At 38.4% G+C, this 12,194-nt stretch overlaps 1 protein-coding gene and 1 long non-coding RNA gene across 2 annotated transcripts in view; one reads left to right on the plus strand and one right to left on the minus strand.

Moving 5' to 3' along the window:
* Positions 1 to 8,905, minus strand: part of LOC118900697 (platelet glycoprotein 4) — a 76,995-nt gene extending 68,090 nt beyond the window's left edge. The window contains exon 1 of the mRNA XM_036863276.1: positions 8,848 to 8,905. The gene's annotated coding sequence lies outside the window, so the exon portion shown is untranslated. The remainder of the gene's footprint in view (positions 1 to 8,847) is intronic.
* Positions 8,906 to 9,066: 161 nt separating this feature from the next.
* Positions 9,067 to 11,800, plus strand: LOC118900698. The gene is made up of 3 exons (XR_005021209.1): positions 9,067 to 9,160; positions 10,813 to 10,905; positions 11,766 to 11,800. It is a non-coding gene; the product is annotated as an uncharacterized LOC118900698 (long non-coding RNA).
* Positions 11,801 to 12,194: the final 394 nt, after the last annotated feature.

A 12,194-nucleotide genomic window follows, 5' to 3' on the forward strand; every position in this document is an offset into this window, starting at 1 on the left:
TAAAAGAGCACAAAAGAATAGCATAGTATCACTAGGGAACTAGGGACCCTCCCAGGAAAGGGCTATCAAGATAATAGTAGGTGAATTTTAATGACTTAGAAGGGATTAAGACAAAGTCAGTATTTAGAAGGGATTAAAATTTTACGTAATCAGTGAGGTGGGAAGAACAGGGTACAAATGTAGATTAGGAAAACAATAAGAGTAATGATGATGAAGATAATTATAACAACAATGAGTTTCTTAAAAGCAGGCACTATGAGTACTGAGTTAAGCAGTGTTGGGCTTCACCCCGCAGTCCTGCAAGCCCTGTGCTTGCCCAGCCTCAAGACTGAAGAAACAGCCTGGAGTCAGTGACAGAGACATCAGTGGTTCAATGGATGAGGGACCTTACATGTCTGAAGCAAGGTCCTGGAGTGACAGTGCGGCAGACAATGAGCAGGACATGGCAGCAGTCTTTGCTGGGAGAGGGAGGTTACCAGTTGACATCAGGTTGGGTCATTGGTTACCATGGAAACCAGCAGAGGAGCACATCCTTCACTTCCCCCTTTGATAAGCTATCTTGGTGGAGATATTCTGATCTACAGATTAGAACAATCACTAGCTGGGGCCTGGGACAAGTTTGTAGGCACTTATTGATTAGACTCAATGATTAACAGGGAAGGTCAGTCACGTGAGTAGGATGTAGGTGGGCAGGGACTGGTTGAGCAGTGGATGTACAGAGAGCAAGAGAACAACCATCTTGCGTGGCCTGATCATACAAGCATTCTTGGTTATTCTCATGCACACCAATTTTTTGAGATCTACTGTGCTAAAATCTAACCTGATTTAAACAACTGTTAAAACTGAGCTGAGTGCCATGAGATAATGCTTCTTACTCTCTAGTTTCTAGCACTCACTTGCTAGTCCTTACTTTCTAAGAGAAGGAAGAATTTAAAACCAGACCAGACTCTGAACTTGGCTTACCCATCATAGTACACGTCCTCCCCTAATCTTATCTTGCCCTCAACCTCTTGCCTACATGGCAAGCACCTGCCAGGCAGTCACGCCTGCAACCTGAACCAACTTCTGATCTGGCTCCCTTCACAGCCAGATCACAACCCACAAAATAAGCAAATTCTGCCTGCAGTCTTTTTGCAATGATCTTTACTGGTTCTCATATTGGATCATTTCCCCTATCAAACTCTTTCCCATTTTTGAAAATTTCAGATTACTTTTGAAGCTACTTTCCTAGAACAGTTTGAATCATTAACTTTGCTTTTCATTTATTTACGCTTTTATTCCTCCAATGACACTCGCACATGTTTCATTAACCTGTAGCCCTTGCAAGAGTAAAATAAAATAAATTCCTTATGTATTCTTAGCCTGGACTTTTAATTGGGATAAAATGAGAGACTTGACAAAACAAAAACCTGATATATTTTCCTGCAAGTAGCTCACAGCACGCCTAGGAAGACAGATTTGTAAACAGACAATTATAATACATTGTGACACCTACACCCAGGTGGGGAGAAGAATGGTGGGTCATGGAAGGATGTGAAAGGACAACAAAGGGATCAAAGGCATACCCCCCAAATACAGATTCATAAGAAAACGTAAAACTACGGAAATATAAATAGTTTGGTATGGCTTTGGTTCAATGTACGAGTTTTAGAAAGGACATTGAAGAGGTGGGCACAAATGACATCATGAAACCCTAACATAATGCATAATACACCACTGAGGGTTGTGCCTGAACACCTAGGAATTCATTCTCTCAGGAATTTCTCTTGAAAGCAATATAGAATCGCTTAGGCATTTTAGGGAAGGAGTGTATGATAAAATTTGGGTTTAGGAAGATGGCTGTGGTGTACCATGGAGGAGAGATTGGAGCTAAGGCATGAGAAAGTCTTTTGAAATAATCTAGGTAGGAGATGATATGGTCTGAATTCATGCAGTGGTTGAGGAAGAAGACATTGGGAAAGATTTCAGAGATATTTAGTAGAGATGAGGAGGTATTTAGAAGGTAGCATGAAGAGCTAAGCTTTGGTGAGTAATGAGCTAGGTAGAGAGGTAAAAAATCAAAAATGGATTCTAGGTTTCAGGCTTTGAGTAACAAGATAAAAGGAAAGAATGGAGAAGAAATAAAGAGATTTGGGTGGGGGCAGAGGATAGTTCGATCTAGCATTTTCAAAAACTAGCTGCAGGACCCTGGGCCAGTATCTTAATCTCTGTGAGTCTGTTTACTCAGTCTTATGTGAGGGTAACACTGCCTATTTTAAATTATTGTGAGAATTAAATAATAATAGTTAACCCTTCTATAGCACCTGTGCAAGGCACTTGTGTAAGTATTTTACGTATAGTCACTTGTTTATTTTGAACTACTGACCCATGAAGACGGTACTTTTATTACTCTTATTTAACAGACAAGGAAGCAGAGACACAAAGAGGTTTACTATTTCGCCCAAGGTCACAGAGCTGGAAAGTGGCAGATCCCAAGTTTCAAACCTTTTCAATCTAGCTGCGAGTGCATCTCAACCAATAATTTACACTGCCTCTCATTAAATACTAGGCATTTTGCATAATTATTATCAGAGTGCCCTGAGCCCACCAGTAGGTTATAATTAGCTCTTTTAATTTAACCCATCCTATTTATTTAAAAGTATTTGCAGTACATGCATGTGCACATATTTTACTGAACATTACAAGAGATTCAAGCAGAGTAAGAAACACACCACTCTTGGGTTTGTTTACAATTTAATTTTGAGCATAAAATGCACATCATGAATCAGAACAGAGTAACAAGGTTATGTGTTGAAAGAGGTTAGATACTTTCAGCTCAAGAGGAGGGCATCCATGCCTAGAACTTGACCAGCAGGCACATAAATAGATGAGTCTAAAGCCCAGGGAAGGGCTTCCCTGGTGGCGCAGTGGTTGAGAGTCTGCCTGCCAATGCAGGGGACATGGGTTCGACCCTGGTCTGGGAGGATCCCACATGCCATGGAGCGAGTAGGCCCGTGAGCCACAATTACTGAGCCTGCGCGTCTGGAGCCTGTGCTCCGCAACAAGAGAGGCCGCGATAGTGAGAGGCCCGCGCACCGCGATGAAGAGTGGCCCCCACTTGCCGCAACTAGAGAAAGCCCTCGCACAGAAACGAAGACCCAACACGGCCAAAAATTTAAAAAAATAAATAAATAAAAAAAAAAAAAAAAGACTAGCAACTAAAATAAAACTCTTTAAAGCCCAGGGAAGAGACTGGGGTCATGAAAAGTAGATTTGGGTCTCTTCAACATCTAGGTTATAGGTTGAAACCGTAAAAACTAGATGTTGGTGTTGATGGGAAGGGGGGACCTAGAAAAACTGCAGAAAGGGAAACGAGAATGACAGTCCAATGGCTAGGCCAGGACATAAAAGCTCACTTCACTTCTATGGGCCTCAGAGTCCTCACTTATAAAAATGAGTGGATCTTGGTTTAAGACTGTGCCAAGAACTATTCCCACTTCCAATGTTTGCAGCTATTGCCATGAACAAATGTGAACGTCGGGAGACCTGCTAAAAGTTGACTTCTAGCCTTAAGCCGCAGAAAAAAACCAAGCTTCATAGCTGCTGCTCTGCCATGGTAAATAATTATTAACCAAGTTTTCTTCTCACAAAAGCCCATTCAGATGGTTTCAATGGCTTTTCTTTATTCTATAGGATTGCAGCTTCAGAAATGCTCCTGCTGTTACTATGTACAGAGTTCTGCATGGGAGATGTGAGAGAGAAAACAAAATGGCATCTTTCATACTCAGGAGGAATATTAATGGGGTAGAGAAGATAGCAGGAGTCATTATAGTAAGCTTCCTTTCTGCTTGCCTCTCAATATTAGAATATACTTTTTTCCTTGCCTAATCCTGTTTTTCCTGACTTCGTCTGGTAAAACATAGAATTTTGCTGAAATACTGTAATAGGACTGCAGTATAAGAATGCAAAACACAGAAGGTTGGCTAACTGGAGGCAAAAAAACTCTCAACGAGGTCTGGAAGGAACTCTGACCAATGAATTGAGGAAGAGAACAGATAATGATGTCTGCATCTCTACTACCCACTGGCTTCTACATCCACCCCAAGGGAGGGTTTTGGAGGTATGTGTGATCAGGCTAGCAAAGAACAACTACTATACGTACTGTGGTTTCCCAACAAGTAAGAAGTAGAGAGATCAAAATCTATTCGTTGCCTGTTAGCAAATCTTAAAGATGACCATTGGACCCAGAGTGGAACAAATGAGCAAAGAGCTTTTCTCTGGCTTTATCCAGAAACTTGGTACGTGTAGTGAAGACATCTAGGAGACTGAACACACAAGCAAGCGCATCTAAGCTTTCCATGTAGGTTGGGGAAAAGGACTAAAGCTGCAGTGGCATTAGCTGAGATGAATGAGCTTCACAGACTTGACTCACTGAGAAATTATCCCTGTCTGTGAGTTTACATACTTAGCGTAATGTGAAATATCGAATGTTTCTCTGTTAAATTTTATAATTAATTTTAATAGATGATCTACCCTATCATTTTAATAGATGATTGCCCTATACACCCACCTCCACCAAAAAAAAAAAAAAAAAAAACAGACATGCTGGGAAAGGCGGGGTTGGTGCTAGTGATGGTGATTGTCTATGAAACTACCTACCTGAGAATTTCTCACTCAAAAAACTGCACACATCTATGTATTACTTTATAGTAGAGATTTATGTCAATTTGGATATTTTAAAAAGTGCTAAGCATAAGAGATGGGTAAAAAAAAAAAGACTTTAAATTATTTTAAATGACTAAAAATTCTTAAAATTCTATTCATAGACCTCACTGGAAGGTGAACATTTTGGGTTAGAAAAGATTTAGACCTAGTTGACATATATACACTACTATGTATAAAATAGATAACTAATGAGAACCTACTGTGTAACACAGGGAACCATACTCAATGATCTCTGGGGACCTAAATGGGAAGGAAATCTAAAAAAGAACGACTATATGTATACGTACAACTGATTCACTTTGCTGTACAGCAGAAACTAACACAACATTGTTAAAGCAACTATACGCCAATAAAAATTAATTTAAAAAAAGATTTAGACCTATTTTTGAATAAATGGATACAATCTGTCTATTGAGTGCTTACTATGTGTCCGGCATTGGATATTGCTGATACTAAGTTACAAATAACTCCTGACTTCATGGAGCTTACAGCAGAGCAGGAAGTGTAGACTCTACCTAATAGCAAAGTTCTGTGAACAGAGCCCTTATCACCAAACAGAGCCCTTATCACAGCTCACGTTCTCTTGCATTCTAATTGCCTGTCTACCTGTCTGCTTGCATGTGACTTTTGACCAAGCAGCTCTTAAAAGGATGGGGCTCATATCAACTAGAGGTTTCCATGCAAACTAGAGGCCTTCCCCCTAACCAAGAGACTCAGCTACAATTTAGATTATATATGTTCCCCATTTCAGACAAAAATAGTTCAACCAGAAATAAATTTAGGAAGCTATGAAACCTACGGCTTCCTAGTGCACAGTGCAGTTCTTTTTTTCTGGAGGTATTTCCATGTGCTGTATGTTAGTTACTTAGAATTTTAAGAGTCAATTATGCATTTGGAAAGGCAATGGCAAGAAGCTAACTCTGCCCGGTATCTTCCTTCAACTCCTCCTGTACATATAGCATTATTTTTAAGTCACTTAAAAATGGCCTATTTTCTTCAGGAGACTGACCGCTGCTTAAGGGGTCTGTTTGTGGGCAGTGGTGGGAAAGTATCCACAGAATTCAACTTCTGTCTTCATCAATTACAAATTTAACTTTTTCTTTTTTAATTTTCATCAAAAAGTTTCATTCCATATAAACAAAATGTAGAACCACCACCTGAAAAAAAGATCCTGGATCCTTATAAATGTCCAGCACAATAAGATTTCTAATAATGTTCTCTGTAGCCTACAACATTGTCTGACACACAGTAAGTGCTCATAAATATTTTTCAACAAATGCATCAGTGAATAAGTGTATCTGAAAGATAGTGACTCCATTATGTATCCAAACAAAATAGCTTTTTGCTGTTTTAGGGTTCTGTCTTAAAGTAAGAATACTTGTAGAAAAGATCCCACTTATTAAAATGTATGCCTGCTCTGACAAGACGTGTTTAGGGGTCCATGCTTTGGGCCCATTGTACTGAATAACCTTTTATTACTTCATTTCTAAAGCTTCCTAGAGTGAGACACAAGAAAGACCCCTTACAATAGCATCTGTTACATTTCAAATAGAGTAATGATGAAGTTCCACATGGAACAAAGCGAGCCTCCAAACGAATTTCAGTAAGACTGCGTTCTCATGACTACTAATATCCCTTTTGATTTCCTAAAAATTAAAGTGGGAGAAATAAGTTTGGAAGATTTAATAAGAAAAAAAACAACATTAAGAGATCAAACTAATCATTCTTAAAACTGTTCTCATTCCACTTTTAAACTTCACAAACACTGAAGGGTGAACAATGCTTTTCTATTTGAGCACACTCTGGAGACCTTGATGAAAGTAGCCAAGCTGTCTGCTATGTCCCCTCCAGAATGTTTGCCAATTTTCTGTCATTTCCTCCTTCAGATGCTAGTGTTTGTGTGACAAAGGTCTCTGGGTATATTTCAAAACATCTTAAACTATTAACAGTGTCCTATCAAGCACCAATTTAAAAGTGTTATTTATTCTCCACACGACTAAATTTGTCAGAAGACACAAAGCAGAATTCACCTTAACCTTCTCCATAAAGAAATGGCTAGAAAGTTCATTGTGGAATCACTGGCATACCTACTAACTGCCCTTTGTAATGGGAAAAAGTTTCCAGTGGCTTAGCCAATATCTATATACTTCAACATAAAACACACGAAACAGTACAACTATTTACTAAACTATATTTCTTTTTTTATTCCCTGTGCACTTAAGCTAGCTTTAGACTATTTCCTTTTCCTGACAATTCATTGTTTGCGATTGAGAGAATCATTTTGGATTAGGCATTATTTCGGATTCCAGGAAACTTATATGGAAATAGCATCACTCCTCCACCAGCAACGCCCTGCTTCTTACTCCAGATCTTTTAGGTTGTAGTAAAGTGGCGACACACTTTTCAATTTTCATTCAAAAGCATCAAAAACATATAAACAACTGACCAATAAAAAACACTTTTCATTTTAAAGCATTTCTTTTTCATTTCAAAATTTTATGAATTTTTTTGAAAGAATTCAACTGTGACGCTTCGTTTGTAAATACTAAGACTATTAAATTCCTTAATTAGTCATCTCAATCAGCAATCTGTGCTAAAAGCAAAACTAGCCCTAGTCACATCAACAGCAATATATTACTATGTATTTTTTCGCTCTAAGAAAAACATATTCTTCCATTTGATTGGTCCACTCTGCAGTCTTACATGGTCTTTGCCACTAATTTGTTAGCACTTTAAAGCCTTTTGCTTTTTCCTTTTTCTTTTCTTTTTTTTTTTCCTAACGATTCTTCTGAGTTCAGGAGCTAACCTCCTTTTCCCAGGTGAAAATCGTTTTATTATCCTCAGGTGTTTGTTTTGTTTCTGAAACTCTCAGAACAGTTCATTGCAAAGTCCTGATTGTCCTTTACAAAAGGATCTGATTCCAAATAGTTACAGTTTGTGTTGTACCTCATCTGAAAATATCTCTCCTTTCCCCTTGTCAGGATTGCAGGAGTCTCATATATTGCCCCACAAATCCCACTTCCATCACTTAGTCAGGTATACCTGAGAACAAGACAGGTTGCCTATTTCTCTTCATCTGATCCTGAGTTCTGAATTCTCTCACAGGAAGTGAACAAGAAGTTAATACTTTTATAAGTATCAGTCTAGAATGCTTTCCCCTGAATTCAGCACAGCTCCAAGAAACCATTCTCCAAAGAATAAAAGGAAATGACCTTTAAAGGTAAAGAAACCTGTCTAATTCATTCTCAGACTTTGTAGCATAGCATAGAGAGTCAGAGGGAACTGCTTTTTTTGGTATCAGCACTTAATTTTGTCTCTAAATAAGTATATCCTTAAGTTTCCTGTCTGAGTAAGTCATTATCATTCTTTGAAGTGTTTCCTGGTCTTATATAGCCATTGTATGAAACATACCATGTAACAAAAATTCTGCTATGTAACAAAACCCCCTCCCCTCAAATATCTGGTGCCCACAGTCAATACAATTTCTATGATCACTAGTGATCGATAAGCTTATGTATGGAATGATTTTTTTTTTTCCTTCTAGGAGTCAGTTTGTAAAGAGGATTGAGTCTTTTAAATTATCAGTCTTGACAACACACCAAAAAGCATTTTTCTCTCCCATGAACACAGGTCATTCAACTTCTAGTCTCATTTAAAAAATGTTTTTCCAGTTTGGAAGCAAAAAATTGAATTGGTCAGAATTTTAGAGCATCCTTTTCAAAAGAGTAACAATTTTAAAAGAAGATGCACAGAAATTTAAATAAAATAAGAAATCAGTTTAGATTAGGACATGCCAGATCAACTAAGAGAATCTGAAGGAAGAAAAATTTCCACTAAAATTGTCCTTTTTAAAATAATTAGTTCAAGTTTCTGATACTTTCTAAACAAAAGGTATGAATATATGCAAATGGAAATTTCATAGGATGAACTGAGAGACTAGTGGAAATGAAAAATTTGTGTTAAGTCTATCCATTTAGTTGAAAGTTTATAACTCTGTTAAAAGAAGCATCATAAACTATTATACCGGTTAATATTTATCTTCTTAAGGAGTTAGAAATAACAATTACTAATATTTACTAGATGATAGTCCATCAACCACAAAGACATTTATAGCCACACCCCTAAACAAATAATTGTGCTCACCAACTTCTAGAGGAGCTTGCTTGCCCAGATGTAGGATCTTAAAACTGGCTTCAGACTGACTGTTGTAGGAGGAGACGCAGAAAATAAACACATGATTTCCACAGCACAGCAGCTGAGAACTCAGAAATGAGGCTCAGGGTCTTGACCATTCCTCTGTCTTTAAGGTTATCCTAACATGTGAAAGCCATTGACATCCTGAGACTTCCAGCGCTTCGGACGCATGCCTAAACCGAGATAAATATAGATCCCTGACACCTGAGCCAGATGAAATGAAAATTAACTTGAAAAAAATCTTACTCATTTTGTGCCTCAGGTGAGGAAAATAAAACCCTTAATCTTTTTCCTTTTAAAACCTGTTATGCCCCTTAACAGATAACTGCTTTGCTTATGAAACATGGGAATTCAGATAATCAATCTTAAACAATCAATCTGCTTCCCTCTATGATTAGCATTTGTTGTGATAGTATAGAGACAGGTTTGAATTTTCCTTGCTTGACTGAGTATGAAAGAAACATAATAGTGAACATTAAATATTTATTCAACAAACTTTTGTGGGGAAATTTTGCAGATGAGTCCCTGAAACGTGAATATCTATTTGGTAAACTTTCTAGTATTTTTTATCCTACATGGTTTAAGTAGTAATTTGGTCCATTTTGGTTTGCCTCAATTAACAAGGCAGAAAGTGTCATGCATTGCCAGGGTGCTTCGTTTTTAAGTTAATCTTTTGGTATAGGGGTATAATGTAGTAGATTTAAATTGAATTTTGCTTAGTCCTGTTGGTAAGCATATGAATAAGGCTCTACCCTCAGCCTGAGCAGACTCTATGATTAAAGTTATTACCCTGAAGCTATAACGGCAAGATTTCTAACAATAAGTCACTTCCTGGGATTCATACATTAAGGATCTATAATAATATATTAAAACAATGTGACTAGAGAAACTAGAAAAGTCATGCTGCTTTCCTGAGATTTTGAGGTATTAATTATTTTCAGTTAATATTGTCTTTACAGAATGGCATTAGAGAAAAATGATGGATTTTGGAGTTACCACTTTCTAAATGAAGCTGATCTTACCTACTATATTATCTATCATCCCAGGAAAGAGAATGACTTTTTTCAAATTACCAAACCTGGTATTTTCATATCTTGATAATAGATCCCATGCATTGAGCACTGTCTACATGCTTGGCACTTTGCTAAATTAGGTATTGTATAATCTCATTCTCTTTTCCTAATCCCCAAATATCCTTTCAAATCAAGTTAATGTTTTTAGGTCCAAATGTTTACGGAAAAGAAAACAAACTCGAAAGGATAAATATTGACAATGGACACATGGCTAATAAGTAGTTCATATGAGAGTCTAACTCATACAGTTTTGACTGAAAGCATGTTTCTTTCCCACCCTAAAATATAGTTACGGGTTAAAAATGAATTTCATCCACACTTTATCTGTGTCAGATTAACCATCCTATGAGTAATGAATGTCAAGGCTGCTTTAATTTTTTTCAAACAAAGTTAGGAAAAGTACAGAAATGGTCCCTGTGGAGTATTGCTATGACACCAGGAAATCCCCAGAAGCATCATGTCCCTAATACAAGGAAAAGACAGAAGATCTGTAAGGCACAACCTTACAACCAGAGATATTTCTCATCTCTTGCATTTACTTTTTTCAACTTGTCCTTGTCAGTTTGCATAAGCAGAGTTTGACCTACCAGAGCCTTGAGGGTCAGTCTCATGGCCCCTTCTCAGCCATTAATATCATGTTTGGCAGTCGGAGGTTGGATAACTGGCATAGGGGAGTGACATCCAGTTGGCAAGGAGTCAGCTGGTGAGGTCAGGAGATCAGCGAGATTTTGGCATGAGAGGGAAGGCCAGGTTCTCATCTATCATAGAACGTGACCCCTTTCCTTACAGGAAAAAAAAAATGTTCTATATGTATAAAAAGTTTTTCTATTACTTGAACTAGGAACTTGTTAAACAAAATGTTTTATCAAAGAGGTCAAAGGACAAACCACAAATTCAGTGAACTCAGGACCACACATACTTTCTATGAATCACAGTAGGTATCATAGCATTGCCCACACCCAACGCACCATTATCTTTGAATATGGATTATGTCCGATAAATAAGAATAGGAAGTGTGGAATTTCCTTCCTATGAGTTATATATTCATTATCATTAAATTTTTCACTCCCTGCTGGCATTGACTTCTGAAGCGTGGGCGGTGAAGGAGAGGGAAGAATAGTGGTGGATTGAGCTAAAAAATATCTGGGCTCTGGGGTAACTAACTCCGACAAGACCTCTGACCCTCTTCAACCAAAAGAATCGTCATTCTTCAGCAACTATCTTCAAAATTAAACATTTCATCACAGGATGTTAATTAAACCTAGGGCTTTTTCACCCCAAATTGGTTGCCTTTCAAGTGTTTATGAACCTAAAGTATTAAACTAGGCAAAATCAAAGCCTCTCCCAGTTTTTGTTGCACAATGAGTGCCATAAACTGTAAGGCATGAAAGTTGAACCAACAGTCCTGCTGCTAACAGCAGCTTTTGCCAGCTGTTGATAGTATGTTCTTTACAAGACATTATTGCGAAATGTCCCATTGCTATGTGAAATTTTTTTCTCAGAACAGCAATCAAATTAATCCATCCATACACATAGCATCATGGTTGCAGTGGCAGTAGTCACAATCATATTTTCTGTCCTTCCCAGTGCCCCAGCCCCCAGATCCTGTTTCCCTGACGCCCTCAGGGTGCCATCTCTCTTGCAGATATCTCTTCTCCATCCAACCGGCACCATCCAGGGTGCTTCATCAAATACTATTAACAGCAATGACTTCATCCCTAAGTACTATGTCCTGCTGAACGTGTTTAGGCCTTTTCAATTAATAATATGATGCTTTTAAAAAATTCCCTTCAGGACTTCCCTGGTGGTGCAGTGGTTAAGAATCTGCCTGCCAAGGCAGGGGACACGGGTTCGAGCCCTGGTCCGGGAAGATCTCACATGCCACGGAGCAACTAAGCCTGTGTGCCACAACTACTGAGCCTGCGCTCTAGAGCCCGCGATCCACAACTACTGAGCCCACGTGCCACAACTACTGAAGCCCACGCGCCTAGAACCCATGCTCTGCAACAAAGAGAAGCCACCGCAATGAGAAGCCCGCGCACCACAATGAAGAGTAGCCCCTGCTTGCCGCAACCAGAGAAAATCCCGCGTGCAACAACAAAGACCCAACGCAGCCAAAAAAAAATTCCCTTCAGAAAAATTCAAGTTTTAAATCAGTGATTCACCCTTGTGTTTATATTCTTGTCCATTGTATAAGTGTTAACAGCAATCTGTTCTTGAGTC

The sequence above is a fragment of the Balaenoptera musculus genome, chromosome 9 (assembly GCF_009873245.2).
Source record: "Balaenoptera musculus isolate JJ_BM4_2016_0621 chromosome 9, mBalMus1.pri.v3, whole genome shotgun sequence".
In the NCBI taxonomy this organism is placed as follows: domain Eukaryota; kingdom Metazoa; phylum Chordata; class Mammalia; order Artiodactyla; family Balaenopteridae; genus Balaenoptera; species Balaenoptera musculus.